This window comes from Belonocnema kinseyi, chromosome 5 (assembly GCF_010883055.1).
Source record: "Belonocnema kinseyi isolate 2016_QV_RU_SX_M_011 chromosome 5, B_treatae_v1, whole genome shotgun sequence".
NCBI lineage: Eukaryota > Metazoa > Arthropoda > Insecta > Hymenoptera > Cynipidae > Belonocnema > Belonocnema kinseyi.
In genome coordinates, this window is record NC_046661.1 from 52,583,175 (window position 1) to 52,593,779 (window position 10,605).

Genomic DNA, 10,605 nt, shown 5'->3' on the forward strand with positions numbered 1-10,605 from the left:
GTATTTAGTATTTACCGACTTAGTATCGGCTATTTGATGGACTTGTTCGACGAGTGAAGATTGCAGGGGCAAAGTATACACGTGCTATATGCTATACTATACACGTTCCGCATGTAGGCTTATAATATCTTTGGATGGGTTTGGTCCAATACTGGTACCCAGTGTTGGGGCGACAATGGTAGCCAAACCTTGGCTGCCAAGTGCAGCCCATAGTTATCAATCCGTCATTGGCGCGATAATGGCAGCCGAGCTTCGGCAATATTTTTGCCGATTATGGGCCAATGGTGGGCCGTATGTGACTTTGCACTTGGGTATGTTCCGGAGAAAGGAATCTTCTTTTGCGCAGCTGAAATGGCAAGGGAATAATTAGCAAACACAATTTCAACAAAGAAATGAAGCACATTAACGTCCGAGAGGTATTTATTCGCAAATTGGAAAGGCTAGAGCCCAACTGTTTAGTTCGTTGTACGTCCTTTTGTAAAAAATTTAATATTTGTATAAATCGTTAAATTTAACCGCCATAACTTACAAATGGAAATTACTTAAGATTTTAGATGTGTTAAGAGAAACATTTGAATCGCAATATTCTTTTTTTTACATTGTACTTTAAGTCCTTTTTCACGAAAATGTGATACTCGTATACAGTGATTCAAATGGACCGCGACTTTATATCAACTGCGCAGGCTGCACGTGGCGAAGGATTTTAGTGGAAAAAATCGCGGTCTGTTGTCACCACTATTAGTATAATTAGCTCATTTAATTATGTTTACTGAAAAGGGAAAACGTTTTGTAATTTTAGCATTACTAAGGGCACAGACTTTAATATATTGTTTCATTTAAGGAGCGAGCGAAGCGTTTAACTTTAGGTTGTAAAATTAGGATCGTTTCTGAATCTATGTTCTTAGAAATTTTTTTTTGTGTCAAAAATGGAATCGTGAGTTCGTAAAGTATTATTAGATTTCCAAAACGCTGTTTAATATTTCGAAAGAGCGACAATCCCGAGGGTTAATTTAAAAGACATACTAAAAATTGGGCGAAATGCAGTAAAAGTGATATATAAAGGATGTAATTTATTACATGATTTTTATTGTACGAATTTTAAGAGAAAAATATTCAAACGAAAAAAATCGCATTTGCATTTATTTCGGTAACTTTCAAGCTAGGTAAATTTCAAAATTGACAACCCACTTATAATGATAACATATCAATTCATTTTCAATTGCATTTGTTTAAAAATGCTTTATCAACCTTGTTTTATATTTTTTTATTATTAAAATTATTTCACTTTTATGCAAAGCTCTAGTTTTCCACTGTTGAAACCTTACGACTATACGCAGTGTAAACTTAGGTCAATAAGTTGCTGCTTTTTCTCTTCGGTAAATTATTTTCCGCATTTTAACCACCTTTTTAACAACTGACAAACGGTATTTTTTTCGAACTTTTTATGCAATAATTCAGCACCTGGTACATCATTTTCATTCACTTTTACATTAAAGTTAGGTACGATAGTGTATATTTTACCAAAAATATGTCCGCAATTTTTAAATGCCCGCTAAGTGTCATGGCGGCACCTAAGCTTCATTTTTAGCTATTTTGTTGGTTTATGACATGGACAAAGGAAACAAGGGACTAGGGATACCATTGCGAGGGTGATGCAATGAGGGCGGAAGCCCGCACCTTTTGATGTCCCGCGACCAACATGGCAGCGCCCACATGTTTATATTTTCATGCACAGTTTGTTGGTAAAAATGCTCGTGCGCATAATGAAATGGCACATCTTAAGATGGCAGCTCTCCCCGCTCATGAAATTCTCCCCCCTCCCGTAGATTCAACCTCGCTAGATAAGTTAGGATGGCATGGCCAGTTCCGTGTTTCCTATGTCCATGGTTTATGGCAAATTTGATTGGTTGGGAACCTAGATATGAACTCGATGTGTTAAATTAATTCAAAACAGGCCTCCGTGAAAAGGTACCCGGACAGTTGACAGCGTTCTCTATGGAGAATAGACATAAGGAGACAAAACGGAACCATGGACATAGGAAACACGGGATTAGGCATGCCATCCTAGCTTGGCGAGCAGGGTTGAATTCACGGGAGGGAGGAGAATTCCATGAGCGGGGAGAGCCGCCATCTTACGATGTGCCATTTGATTATGCGCACCAGCATTTTTGCCGGAAAACTGTACATGAAAATATAAACATGTGGGTGCTGCCATGTTTGTCGCGGTACATCAAAAGGTGGCGGACCTCTCCCCTCATTGCATACCCACGCAATGGCATACCTAGTCCCTTGTTTCCTATGTCCATGAGTGGAACTGAAAATGAACACTTTTCTGTTGCTAGTAGTACGCACACACACATGTGCAAAATCACACTTACGTATAGTTCAAAACTTCCCGAGCGTGGCGTGCCAACCGCATTTTTAAAAAAATGTGGCCGCCGATGTGAACGCGAGTTAAATGTAAATGAGTAATGATTGAACAATTAATAGCTTGTGAATAAAGGCAAGGATGTTACAATTAAAAATCACTGTATAAAAGCGAAAGTTTCCAATAAGTGTGGTTTCAAGTGTATAGTGTACAAGACTTTCAGAGTGTTGAAAAGTTGTATGTTTATTGTTTTTGTTACAAACGCGTCGAATACCTGTCGCACGCATATTGTTGGTAAAAGTAATTTGATATTTTCATAAAAATACTACCTACCACTTCCATGGCGAAAAATTTTTTATTCCACAAACATTTTACAAAGTCTTGTCTGATTATTAATTCTTTATTTGTTCGAGCGACCTGTCAAAACAAAACAATGGAGGCGGCCATATTTTTTTAAAGTGCGGTTGGCACGCCACGCTTGGAAAGTTCTGAACTATACGTAAGTGTGATTTTACACATGTGGGTGTGCGTACTTCTGGCAACAGAAAAGTGACCGTTTTTGGTGAAGTCCATGCATTACAGATTGGTCTCCTTATATCTAGTCTCCATGGCGTTCTCAGTTATTGATGCCAATGTTGGCACCCGGTGCTACTGTGCTTGCGTTAGGGCCGCGCGCTGGTTGGAAGCACCTGGCACGCAATTCAAAATTATTTTAAAACAATTCTTGTAATTTAATTAAATAATTATTTTGAAATGCACTAGAATGTATATAAACATTTTAGCTTTTTATTTCAAGAAAAAACAATGGTAATATATATTCTATAAATTCATTTTTATTATTTTGGGTTTATTGATATTTTATCTTTATTTGTCTTGATTTATTTTGGATTAATTTCTTTGAAGTTTTCTAATTTGCGTGGGGCATTTAAAAATAAAATAGAAGACAGAAAAAGAGAAGGAAGGGGATTTGGAGGTTGCCTTTTTTTTCTCTTTTTTTATTATGGGTTTTTTTGTTTGCATAGGGAGATTTTATATTGCATTGCCTTACGAAGGAATAATAAGGAGACCCAACTGCCAGCGGAAAGCCTTTAGAAACTGGCAATGGAAACATTACCGTAAGTGGTAGGCACATTGCAGGAAGAGCTGAAATTTTTGTGCGCAGTTGTCCTCTTCCTATACATGGAAAAGTGTGCAAGTGAGAAAGTTTGTCAAATTGACGCGATCTTAGGCAACTCGATCGTTTATATTTTTAATTATACAGGTTTTTTTAGAATAAAAAATGTTTGGAAGTGTTAGAAAAAACAGTATTTTTCATTCCAACGTATTACGAATAATTCTTCGTAATTTGTTGTTCTTGTTTTATTATTTTCAATAAAATTTATTATGTTACTTAATTAATTTTTTAAAAACGAAAGAACATAATTTCATATATAGAATTGAGTACGGGGAGCAGGTTTAGGAGGCATCAATATTTTATTAATAAATATAGCCCTGTATTTTGAGAATTTCGTTTTTACTGGATTTTTCATTTTATTTGAATTAATAACATTTTTTGGCCTCCGAAAGCTGCCCATTGCAATTTTCATCAGCAATGATGACTTTTTTCACTTTATATAATAATATTATCATTATTATATTCTGAAATTAACTTCTATATATTAAGCTGCTGAAATATTATATGGTATTTCAAAAAATGCATCTATTAAAATATTTTGTGAAATAAATATATATAAATGTCTTTGGAGTTGAATGAAAATAAACTGATATTTATAAAAAAATATATATATTATAATTTTTTTTCTTAAATAAATCAAAAGTTATATAAATAAGATGACGGATACACCAATTCGACAAGTGCTCGAAACCGCGCAGAAGTACTGTCCACCCGGGAAAATCTATCGATAAAAAAGTGGCACTTTGTTTAAAAAGCTAATATGTTTTTTTTTATAGCAAATTGATTCCGAACGAAAACCACGTTTCACCAACTTCGACCAGTGGGACGGTCATTGAAAAAATGTTAGTTTAAATAACTTGTCGCGAGAAAGTTGTTCACTAGACTTTGAGAAAGTTTTCCTGATAATTAGAAGAAAATCGGTCGAAAATTGTGGAAATGGCGGCGAGTTGAAGTCAACACATGCTGCCTTTGCAGTGCTCAGCTTATCAGCTTTTCTTCCTCAGCCATAAATTAGCAGCGGCAAAGAACAACAAAACGCCCAGCGGCAGAATGTTTTGACTTCAACTCGCTGCCATTTCTACAATTTTTGACCAATTTTCTTTAAATTTTAAGAAAAACGTTCTCAAAGTCTAGTGAACAACTTTCTCGCGGCAAGTTAGTTCAACTAACATTTTTTCGATGACTGTACCACTGGTTGAAGTTGGCGAAACGTGGTTTTCGTTCGGAATCAATTTTCTATTTAATAAAAACAAGCGTATTCGCTTTTCAAACAAAGTGCGTTCTTTATAGTCATCGCTTATATATTGAGAATACACCATACAAATTTCAAGCATTTTTATCAACAAACGGCCGAATAACCGCGAGTTATGTTTTACAAAACATCGATTTTTGATCGGAAAATTTCCTAAGTTTTTATTGTTCATCTTGAGTAATAACTATCGAACAATACTTCTACGCGGCTTCGAGCGCTTATCGAATTGCTGCATCCGCCACCTTAATTTGTAGACATTCGTGTGCATATTTTAATAATTATTTATTTCAATTACAAGAATTGCTTTTTAAAGTAATTATGAATCGCGCGTCAAGTGCGGCCAACTAGCGTGCAGCCCTTACGCAAGCGCAGTAGCACAGGGTCCCAACATTGGTATCACAGTTCACACGAATGGCCGATGGCTTGCTTTGGCCACGTGCGTGAACATTATTTTCTATCTGATTTACCGGCCGGTATAAGAAACATAATAATTGGCGAATGTCGATGTGGGTTCGCATTTCTTTTACTGTCTGACCTATTCGTCAAGATTTTCATATAAGTAAGTAAAACAGTTTCTGTTCCAATTTTTGGCCTTTTGAAGGTCAAAATAAAATATATTTTGAGTATTTGGATATTCCAAAAATAACACTTTCTGAAGCGATACATTTTTTTTTGATTAGGAAAACATATTTTATTGCACATTTTTTTGCGCATTGTTAATTTATTATTTATCATTTATCACAGTTCCCATAGAAATTTTATCAATTATTTATCTGAACTTTTCTTGCAGATTAAAATTTTCTGCCTTTAGAGGCGCGTCAGTCGTGTTTACCAATTCCTTGAAGATTGTCTGTGTGTTACTGGAATCAAAACTGGAATATACCAGAATTATTTGAAGGCTGTTTGATGGCTTTCATAAACAGGTGTGTAAAATAAAATATTTCGATCCTATTGAAGACTTCTATCTATATTTTTATTTATGTTACAAAATATATCTTGTTAAATTGCTTTTTGCCCCCGTATTTGTCACGTACCGGGCAAACAGAGTTATTTACAGTACCTGGCCGCAACCAAAACGACTCTTTTTGAAGTTTTCTTCAAATTATTAACCCTTGTTTAATTTATGAATTTTCTCATTATACATATTTATAATTATAACTTATATGATAATATACTACTTTGAAGATGAATTAAAAAATTTCGTCTGCTTTGGCGTATCGCATTCCATTTATGAGGTACGTTATATTAATTTCAATTTCAAACATCCAAAAGAAAAAGTTAGATATCTGAAATAATCGAAAATCGTAGATTCTGAATTTCTAACCTTCTCGTAGATAATGTCAAAATTTTAGATTTTTTACATTCTCATCAGAGAATGTATTAGATTTGTGTAAAATTTGACCTCCCCAGTTTTTGTCAAATGTCCACGTTTTGAGACCCTCTGAAACCGAAATACAGGTTTTTACGAATGTGTCTGTATGTCTGCCCTTTGGCACACTCGTTTAGTGTCCTAAACTAAAGGCCAAGTTCGTTAGCCAGCAATTTTGGATGAAAATTCAAGAAGTGGGCACATTTTGAATATTTTTTAGACCACTTCTTTGAAAATTCCAAAATTCTCTGTACGGTTATTTATAGTATTCAAAAAGTTGAACAATTTATCCTAATTACTTTTTTTTGAAAAATCAAAAATTACCAGAGTCAGAGCATTTTCAAAATCCAAAAAAACAAATTAAAATCAACATTTTAAGCCAAACAACGCATGATACGAAAAAAAGTCAAGAGAAGAAAAACGTTGCTTTTCGAAATCCCTACAAGATCATGATAACAATTTTTTTAATTTGGTCGAAAAGATGAAAATTCCAAATTTGATCGCACCAAAAATTTTTGAAACCACACTTTTTCAAGAATTAAAAATTCTATGTACGGTTGTTCATAGTACTCAAACCCTCAAACAATTTATCTCTATGACTTTTTTCTATAAATAGAAAATCATCAGAGTTAGGGCATTTTCAAAATCCAAAAAAAAACTAAAATGAACATTTTAAGCCAAACACATGATATGAAAAAAAGTTAAAAGAAGAAAAATTTTGCTTTTTGGAGGCCCTACAGGATTATGATAACAATTTTTTTAATTTGGTCGAAAAGTTTAATATTCCAAATTTGATCCTACCAAAAAAAAAAAAAAAAATAAAAAAACCACAAATTCCATTTTTTGGTTAAACTATGCAAGATAAGAAAAAAATGAAAAAGCCCAAATTACACACACTGGAAAAAACTACAAATTCATAATGAATCACTTTTCGACACAAGTTACGAAAAGAAATGAGACAAAACTTATTTATCTAAAAAAGAGCTATAATTTTTGATGGGACACGTAGTTTTTGCTTCAGTCGTAAAAAATAACATTCAAAATAAAAATGTTAAATTTTTTTTTGAAAAAACGACACAAGGTATACACTAAAATTAACGGAAAAAAGTTGTTCGCCTAAAAAGACCTATTAATTTATTATCAATCATTTTTCGATAGGACCAGTAGATTTTTTTTCGTAAATAATAAGAATAAAAATAAAAAAATTAAATTTTTGGAAAAATCACAGTCAAGACGAATGAGGACATAGGCTCATATATAGGACCCTATATAGGTTCCTGCATTAGACTCTATACAGATGCGCAGTAGTTCTTATTTAATCGTAAAAAACAACATTAAAAATAAAAAATTATAAAAACAAGGAAATAAGAATTAGTATCATTCAATTTTTTGCATATTATGCATTGTAATGATATACATTTATTGAAATGATACATGTTTCAGAGCAGCTTAGAATATAATTTAAAGCAAAATAAGAAACATACAAAAGTAATCATGATAAATACAATTTGCTTTTTATTTTGTAATTTTTTAATAAGTAATCCCAGGCAGAGTTACATAAAAAATGTATTATAATTGATATAAAAGTGTTGTGTATAATGCAGAAAAGTTGACATATTGGACAAAATCGAGTGCGCAGCACGAGATACGTGATGAAAATGTGTTCGTTAAAGTCAAAGGAGCTTTAACTAAAGAGAGTTATAAATCACAAAATTACAGTTGTCTGTTCGTTCACCTTTGATTTTAGAAGGTCTGTGCCCGAATGCGGAAGAAATGCAAAGGCCGAGTGCGGAATGCGATTGGAATCAGTCGCGTGCCGTAGGTGTGATGAAACTCTTTTAACGAAAGAGAATTCACAATTACACAATTACAGTGGTGGATTTTTTGAGTCTTAATTTTAAAATGTTTACGCAAGAATGTGCGAAAATATAAAGACCGAGCGCGTAGCGCGAGGTAAATACATAATCGAGTATACACTGTTCACACACACCTTTCAAATACCTCACAGGCTAGATTTATTGGGTGAAAATAATCTTTAAAAAATTTAAGTGGACAGTGAAGGGAAACTCAGGTATAGAAAACTAGCGGTACATGTAGTGCTGAAGAAACAGTACTGAATAAGCACTGACCAGTGCTGTTTCATTTATTTTTCAGTGCGTTTTCATCGGCAGGGTCCCTACTAAAAAAGAAACATCGCCCTAACGATAGAAATCTCAAGAGTATACGCTAAAGATTCTCAAGGCTGTGAGAAGCCCTGTGAAATTCTCCGCAGGCACTCAGGTAGATATATTTAATGGCCCAGGTAGCTCATTTAAATGTTTTGAAGGCTTTAAAATGTACTTTCCGAAATTGAAATAAAAATACGATCATAAATAACAAGCAGAGAGGCTGAAATTGAAATAAGAATTCGATCATAAATAACAAGCAGAGAGGCTATCTCAATAGGGTTCTTTGTTAAGCTATCGGATTAAAATTTAGAAATCGATTTTTTTAATTTCATAGTTAACAGCCTAAAACATAATACTTTGGAATGTACGGTTATAGATGATTTCAGATATCTAACTTTTTTTAAAATGTTTAAAATTGGAATTAATACAACGTTTCTCGTAAATGGAATGAGATACGCCAAAAGAGACAACATTTTTTAATTCAACTAGAAAATTGTATATTAGTATATAAGTTATAATTATAAATAGTTTTAATGAGAAAATTTATCAATTGAAAAAAAGTGTAAATAATTTGAAGAAAAATTTGAAAGGGAGAGTCGGGTTAGCGACGGCCAACTACTGTCAATAACTCTACCCGCCCCGTACGTGACGAATACAAACGGACCATTATAATACCATCACATCACTCTTTAAAGGACCTTGAAAATGACCCAAATTTCTCTGACTATCTCTGAGACTAAATCATTCAAATCGAACCTACAGATAGTCTCAAACCGGCCATGCTATTTCGAGGGCTTCTGACCACTTTTGTTACGTTTCTCGGTGGAAATCGTCAGGAAAAGTCAGAATTCGTGAGGAAATGTTCAGAAGTCGCCAGAACTTGAATTTAAGGGGTAATATCTTTATTATGGTTTGAGAATAGAATGCCATAAAACCTAATTCCGTTTATATATGCCACGTTATTTATATTATTTATTTATATTCATTTATGTACGTTCAAGTTTTACTTGAATTTAAATATTAAAACTTACATGAACACTAAGATACTGAAGGTGAAAATGAAAGTGTCCGTTTTGGCATATCACTTTCTCTTTACGAGATACATTACGTTTATCCTAATTGTTTTTTGGATGCTTTTTGGAGGGCCTATCATCTGTCCTAGCTGATAAAATACCTCTTAAGACTGAAAATTAACAAATCGTCAAAAATAGGCTTGTTACGAATGGTCAGGCACTTCGAACTATTTGTGACGATTCCTGACTGATTGTACTAGCGTAAGATTTCAAAATTGTTGAATCATGTATATTTAACTGCAATCTAGCTAAAGTATATCTATAATATGAAGTTTTAAACAAATGTTCTGCATACCGCTAACGAAGTGTATACGTGTATCGACAAAAGCTGGCTATTCGTACCGAAATTTCGGTACAAATAGTCCCTTGCTTTTGTAATTCTGATCGAAAAAATCTGTCCGCTTCGCGGGCACATGCTTCTCGCACACTGCGCGCGCAGCTCACAAGTTTGAGCGCGCCTAAGGCGCGTGACTGTTGGTTTTCGGGCTCGATATTGTATGTACCCTACGCTACGCGCTCGAACTTTGTGCAGAGACTTTTTAAAACTAAAGGTCAACGCATCGACAACAGTACTTTGGTGATCGTGAATTCTCTTTTGTTAAAGCTCGTTCGGCTTTAACGAACATATTTTCATCCCGTATCTCGTGCTTCGCACTCGAGTTTATTCCTGAATTTGTATATTATTCCCATAAATGTATAATATTATAATTCATAACATGCATTGGTATTAAAATAGACGTAATTTCGTTGTCTCATCAACAAAAAAATGCGCATTCTTTAAACAAAAATTTGTTAAATATTTTATTGCAACTTGTCTTTTTTCCATAAACTGAATTTGCTCATTTCCAATGTTATTTTTATGATTTAAAATTTACACATACGGTTTACTGAGCAGCCTTACCGTTTTTTAACTTCAAAAATTATTTCCCTAATCTTCAGTGACCCAGATTTTGTCAATTGAATTTTCTACCGCATCGTGTTCTTCATCGCAGTTGTGGTTCCCTATTCCTTCATCTCCTAATAGTTGACTAAAAAAGTATCACAAAGTTCTAGGGTGGAGAGTCTAGTGACAATAACAGACCCACGAAACTTCAACAGTCATCGTGCTCACAGATAGGCAGACACATTCGTAAAAGCCTGTTTTTCGGATTCAGGGGGTCTCAAAACCGGGATATTTCACAAAAATAGGGGGGGGGGGGGG

The 10,605-nt window shown here is 34.0% G+C and overlaps 1 protein-coding gene across 3 annotated transcripts in view; it reads left to right on the forward strand.

Annotated features, from left to right (window-relative positions):
* Positions 1 to 5,220: 5,220 nt before the first annotated feature.
* The window catches only part of LOC117172598, a 45,564-nt gene continuing 40,179 nt past the window's right edge, over positions 5,221 to 10,605 (forward strand). For 2 of the 3 annotated variants that reach the window (XM_033360684.1, XM_033360687.1), the window contains exons 1-2: positions 5,221 to 5,353; positions 5,585 to 5,717. The gene's annotated coding sequence lies outside the window, so the exon portion shown is untranslated. Of the gene's footprint in view, positions 5,354 to 5,584; positions 5,718 to 9,170; positions 9,225 to 10,605 lie in introns of those variants that run through there. The other variant, XM_033360686.1, reaches the window with a different exon arrangement.